The 6,587-nt window shown below is 41.2% G+C and overlaps 1 protein-coding gene across 10 annotated transcripts in view; it reads right to left on the minus strand.

Moving 5' to 3' along the window:
• The window catches only part of SLC16A7 (solute carrier family 16 member 7), a 248,355-nt gene extending 242,575 nt beyond the window's left edge, over positions 1–5,780 (minus strand). For 6 of the 10 annotated variants that reach the window (XM_074269805.1, XM_074269798.1, XM_074269809.1 and 3 more), the window contains exon 1: positions 5,328–5,780. The gene's annotated coding sequence lies outside the window, so the exon portion shown is untranslated. The remainder of the gene's footprint in view (positions 1–5,327) is intronic. The other 4 variants (XM_074269806.1, XM_074269804.1, XM_074269803.1 and 1 more) reach the window with 1 other exon arrangement.
• Positions 5,781–6,587: the final 807 nt, after the last annotated feature.

Consider the following 6,587-nt stretch of genomic DNA (forward strand, 5'->3'; position numbering starts at 1 on the left):
TATTCTGCTTCCATAATGCTTATTTTAGAAAATTTATACAAACATAATCTTGTCTGAACTCTTGGGGGGAAATGGGGAAGAGATATGGAAGAGGCAATTAGGATTAAGTGACTTTCCCAGGGTCACACAACTAGTAAGTGTCCAGGCCAAATTTGAACTCAGGTCCTTGACCCCTTAGCTAATGCTTTACCTGCTGTACCACCTAGCTGTCTCTCATCTAGCTTCTTCTGATTATTCCATACTTTAAATACATCAAAGACATAGGAACTCTCTCTACCAATTCAGAACATAGTCTAACAATAATTAACTATGAAGGAGTTCCATGAAGCCTAGGGGAGTTAAGTGATTTACATGTGGCCATAGTAAATGATAGAATCTGGACAAGAAACTAGGCCTTTCTGCCTGAGAGTTAGACTCTCTATTCACAATACTATATTACTAGTCTACATTAACTTATATTAATGGTAATGAATAGTAATTAATATTACATGATATGAGATATATTAATTATCATCAGAGATCTGTACCCAGAGTAGAAATCAGTTTTGAAAATTTCATTCCATTGTGCTATTAAGATCCAAAAATCTTTAAAAGAAAATAATCATTGTTATCTATCAGTTTTTCAAATACACATTAAAAAAAAGATTTCTTTATATGCACATTCAAAATCTGACCTTTATTTTTGATGGAAAGGGTCTTAAAGAAAAACAAAAAACTGTGACATTTCCAAAATGGAATTTCTAGTTTAGAGAATTGCAACACATACACATTTTGTTTGGGGGCTGGTTAAAATAACTGCTCAAAAGTTTTGGCCAAAATTTCATCAGACCAGCTGCCCATAGCTGCCACTCATATGCCCTGCAAGGCTTCCAGGAACTTTTTTGGGATTTCAGTGATTGCCCAATGGAACATTTGTGAAAGCATTTTTGGAATTAAGTCAAACAAGTCATTTTAAAAAATGTTTGTATGGCTGACTTTCTTGATAATATGAATATTTGTTCCCTCACCTTTTCCAAATGCACCTATACATATCTCACCTGATTTTATTTATATTGACTTGTAGTTAATTTTTTTCATCTATTATTCACAATTTATTTTTCAAATTATTTTTACTTCTTCATTGCTTCCAGTGAAGCACTTCATAATATTCTATATTTTTTTGACAGGAAGCTGGGTGATACAATATAGTTAGCATTCTGATCTTAGCTCTTCCAGAATTCAAATCTGGTCAGACTTTTTTTAACTAGGTGTGTGACCCTGCACCAGCCACTCAACTTGCATGGTCTGAGTCCTTATCTATAAAATGGTGATAATAATTGTACTAATGGGGTAGTGGAGAAGAGCAGATGAATATCTATAAAGTGCTTAAAGAACTTCTCAAATGTTCCCAGTTGATATATTTGTTATTGAAGGACTGGACAAAGGAGTCTAAGCTTTATCAGATCTTACCAAGCTAAAGCTAGTAATGAGGCTGAAGTCAATTCTTTATAGATAAGATAAACTGGAGGGAAGTTCTTTAGTAAGTTGTTCAATTCATTTGTCAGTCAAGTGTCAAATTGGGGATTTTCTTGGAAAAGATAATAGTTTGACAACTTCAACTCATTTTATAGTTGAGGTTACTAAGATAAACTGGTTAAATGACTTGCTTAGGGTCACGCAGTTAGTGTCTGACACCAGATTTGAACTCAGTAAATTGAGCCTTCTTGACTGCAGGCCCAAAGCTCTATCCACTGTACTACCTAGCTGCCCTACTTACTAAATTAGCTACAGGGTAATAGATGGTTCAGCTATACACAACTACTCTTGAAAAACATCTGCTAGGCTGTGGAAGGATTTCAATCAGCATCAATTGCCATACTACTGGCACCAATGAAATTAACAGACCCTTGAAGTGCTTGTGGCAAACTAAATTAGGCAGCCTAAATGACAGTATTTATTAGACTATTCATTCTTTATTATGATTGAGTAGAACTGTGTGGTCATTTATTTAAGACAGAAACTTGGTAATAGTTCAAGGGCATTACATGGGTTCCTATGCATAAGGAAAATTTAGTTACTACATAGAGGCTTAAAGCTGTAAGTTTTTTTGGCTTGATCCAATGTAATCCAATATCTGAAAGTGCAGTATGTCCTAGGTAACCACATCAATGAAAACATATTCGTTGAATGTTTTACTGTACAATACAACACCATGTGATGGCTAATGAGAAAAATCATGATTCCAAAAGTTCTTAGAAAATAATGATTCTTTTTTTCAAGCTTGCCTTGTACATACTGGGCATTTATTTAATCAATCAGTATACAAGGAGTACAGTTCTTGCCTGTGTGCTAGACAATGTTTATTCCCAAAGCACAAGGTGGAGACGACTTTCTGGTGAGCCTTCCAAACTCTGTCCTTTTAAGCCTGAATCAAAGAAGCTTCTGGCTCCAACTCAGCACATCTTTGAAAAGGAAGGGCAGTCATGCAGTGAGTTGCTGACACACTTAAAGTGAGGGGGAAAGAGGGAAAAGTAAAGTAGTCTTCCCAAGTTTTTAGAGGTTACAGCATCTCAGGATGTGAAATTTGCATCAGAAGGTCAGGAAATACAGAAAGATTAGTGGAAAGTACCTTTTTTATGACTTCTCAGTACATGTTCCCCTGAGACACAGAAAACAGAACATTTTCTGTCTTGTTGCTTCAATTAATTCCTAAGGGCCTCCTGCTATAAATTGTTTCATCTAAATGTAAAAAAAAAAATTGGGCTTAATATCTTGAAAATTCCAGCATTCTAAAGCCTGCCATTCTGTGCACTAATTCTTATATAAACTTTGTTAAAAGGAAGTCCAATGGAGATTTTTTTTCTTTCTAAAACGATGAAGTAGGCATGAAAATCTTGATTCAAATAGTAGTTTCCTCCTTTAACAATTCCTTATGTGACCATGGATCATCTGTAACTTAACCCTCTCCAAGGTTCTTTATCTGTAAAATGGAAATTATAACACTATAATGCTGTGTAGTTGACAAATAAATTAAAAAAAACATTCATAATTCTTAATAGTGTAATATAAATATGCTACTACCACTGCTTATCTCTCACAGTGACTTTTGAGATAAATATCATTTTTGAAATTAAGGGGAATTGGGTTAAAAGTTCAAAAGCATAAGAGGAAGGATCATTTAATAGATATCAAATTGAATGATCAGGAAACTTTATTTAAATCGCTGACTTATTTGTGCTCTGAAAACTTGACTTCTCTGTAAAATGGATATATTTGCCTCTCTTTCCTCCCAAAGTGTTTTGTTCCTATTTTTGTTCAGGATTAGCTTAGATATAATGGTTGATTCCTATATTTCAGTTTCAGCTTCAATGTAAAAGGGAGATTTAGCAAAGTCCCATCAAACTCATGTAAATTCCCTAGGATCCCACTTGGCATATTAAAAATAGGGCAGTGTTTTACCCATAATAGCAACTATTAGTTGAACTGAATTGATGCATAATTTGAGATTATTAGCCTATGAAATGTTACTCTTTCGAGTTAGGATTAGGTTGCTGAGGGTGTTACAGTATCTCCTTTTTAAAAGCCGTTTTTTTTTTTTTTTTTTTTTTTTTTTTTTTTTTTTTTTTTTTGATATAGCTAGGCACAGTCGTACCTTAGAGACAGAGGATGGGACTAATTGCTTCACTGAATCAAATAGATTTGTGTTCTCATTCCTGCTCTCGCTTTGCTCCAATGCTTGAGGTCTCAATGACACAGCAATCCAGCCCAACATGCCTCGTACAAGTTTGCTGCCGTCTGAACTCGGTGATTGGGCTGATAGCCATAAGGTTCCCCAAGAAAAGGGCATCCAATGTCCCGGTCTCCCTCTTTCTTAACCTCTGTTCTCATGTCCTCATCATCAGTTCCCCGTTAACTCCCATGGGCAGTTTCCTATTGGCCAGCCCGAGGGAGGGGTCCATGAGATAATAACCTACAGCTAAATTCATTGCTTGTTGCGCACTCCCGCCCTTGGCCCAGACTAGCCCAGCCTCTAGAGCCAGGAAGGGCAGGCAGATAGTGTGTATAAGAAGGCGGGAGAGGGAACAGCCTTCCAGAAACCTTTCCTCATTTGCCCTCTCTTCCATTCCCCACCCTCTTCAGTGCAATCTCAAAATCCCCGTCCCAGCCTTAACGGAAAAAGGCGGCCACCGGAATGACTCGGCTTACTTGTGCCCTTGCCAACCACAGCCAAGGCACCCAATCTCCTCGTCGGCGGAGAAATAGACGACACAGACAGGGGGAAAAAGGGGCGGAGGCAAGAGGCCTTGCGACAGTCGCCTGAGAGATGAGGACATTCGCACGTGAGAGGCACAACCACCTGGCCAGGACTGGGGGCAGCCTGCTCCGCGCAGCATGCCCCCATGGCAGCTCGTGGTCCTAGTTGGGAGGAGCCGGCGGGAGCCAACTCTTGCCTTCCTGGGCTACTGCGGCAGCCGCTGGGGTCAGTCTCACTAGTCATTTCTTCCCATTCTCCCCGGGCTCCTCAGTCTATTGGTCGATTTTCCTTCATCCCAGTCACACACCTTCTATCCACCAACTCCCCATCCCCCATTCCCATTCTCTAGTAGAGGCAGAGAAAAGAAACCATCCAAAACTCTCTCTCAGCCCCAATCAACTTGAATCTTTGCTGAAAATGAACTCCCCAGCAGCAGCACCAGCACTACCCCTCCTCCCCTTTGCCGCACCGGCGCCATCCTCGTGAGCTGTAGTCCTTGCCTGCCTACGTCCCGGTTTCTGTTACAAGATGCTTGTGAGATGCAAAGACGGGATACACAAGTCTAGCTGGCGAGTAGGAGTCGACACCGTGAGTCTGGAGGCTGGAGAATGTCCGGTGCAAAATACCCCACAACTTCACCACCATCCCCCAGTAAGATGGGGGCCCTGTCCTTGCACCAAACACGCGCCCACGGGAGCACACCCGAGACTGGCAGTTCTTGTACATGCCACCCCCACCCCTTGCCTCCTATTACAAGTGCGCCCATTGAAACAATGTTGAGGCTGAGACCCCCGTGCTAGCTGTGAGCGTGCTCAACACACACACACACACACACACACACACACACACACACACGCACGCACGCACTCCTCTGGGTGCAGCTTCAGCTTTTTGTCTATATATGGACTCCCCTCCCAGCATATATGTCACAACGTGCACACAATGGGCATTCCTAGTACACACGCGCGCAGCCCTTCTCTTTAAGGGCATCTGCGAGCACCGAAAGTCTCCTTTCTCCTTCTCCTCCTCTTTCTCTTCCTCTTTCTCCTTCTCCTCCTCCTCCTCCTCCCCGTTTCACCCGGTGTGTACTTACTTTACCTGGTCTCTAGCTCGGGGTGAGTGGGTGGGCGCTCGGCTCTTTGCGTGCCCCCCCCGCCGCAGCCGGTTCTTTTCGCTGTCACAGGGTGAATGGATTTATTTATTTATTTATTTCCCTTGACGTGTCCTCGCCAGCCGCAGCCAAAGTAGGAGGAGGAGGAGGAGGCAAAGACTGGGAGGGGAGGTGGAGGACTTATGAATGCCCTTGTGTATGCCTCCTGGGTTTTGTGTGTGTGTGTGTGTGTGTGTGTGTGTGTGTGTGTGTGTGTGTGTGTGTGTGTGTGTGTGTGTGTGTGTGTGTGTGTGTGTGTGTGTGTGAGGAAAAAAGGAAGGGCAGCAGGCGGCGGGAGGGAGGTAGAGAGAAAAAGAAAAAGGAAGGAAGCGAGGCTTCATGGGCCAGCAGGGCTACAGTGTAAAAACCTTCCTACTAGCTCCTCAAACCTGTCCTGACTAACTGAGCATGCCCAGTTTAAATTTTACATACAGACTTTTCTTGGACTAAGGGCATTCGCTCCCGCTTTTTTCCGGATTTTAGCGGTGACCTGAGGACTAGTCCATAGGCAGCCCGTAGGCAAAGCAGAGAGATTACTAGAGCAACCCCAATCCTGATCTGCTTGGTCTATAAATTTGGGATTCAGGTGTATTGCGGCACCTCCTAGACATCTAGCAGAATAAAACAAGACCATTAAGATCAGCAAAATATGCTGTCTCCTGGAAGAGGAGACACCTGGGATCTTGAGTGAACAAAAGAGTTCTTTGCCTGCAGATAGAATTAGTGTTCCACACTGCCCGCCAAATCATTCTAGTAAGGGATAATGGAAGAAAGATGGGGAAAAAGTAAATTATAGGAAGCAATGGAAACAGTTTGTAAAAGTTTTCCTTCTTGTAATTCTGATGTCACTAAATGATAGGATTCCTCCAAAAGGCTTTTTTTTTTTTTTGAGTGAGAAGTCTTAAATCTGTGATTCAAATGGTATATATAAAATTTTCCTTTCCTGAGGGAGAACAGAGACGAATTTGTAACTTTTAGAATTCTACAGGAGTACTGAGGAGTTAAGTGACTTGTGCAAAGCTAATATGTGTCAGAATTAAGACAAGTCATATCTCTTTTACTGCAAAAATGAATGGCTGTTTCCTATACCATTCTTGCTGCTGCTCAAACCTTAGAAAAGTAAGACATTTAGTTAATTGGAAAATGAATAATTATAAAACTAACAATAATTTACATTTTTTGTTTAGTTCAAAAGCAGCCTCA

The sequence above is a fragment of the Sminthopsis crassicaudata genome, chromosome 5 (genome assembly GCF_048593235.1).
Source record: "Sminthopsis crassicaudata isolate SCR6 chromosome 5, ASM4859323v1, whole genome shotgun sequence".
Taxonomy (NCBI): Eukaryota; Metazoa; Chordata; class Mammalia; order Dasyuromorphia; family Dasyuridae; genus Sminthopsis; species Sminthopsis crassicaudata.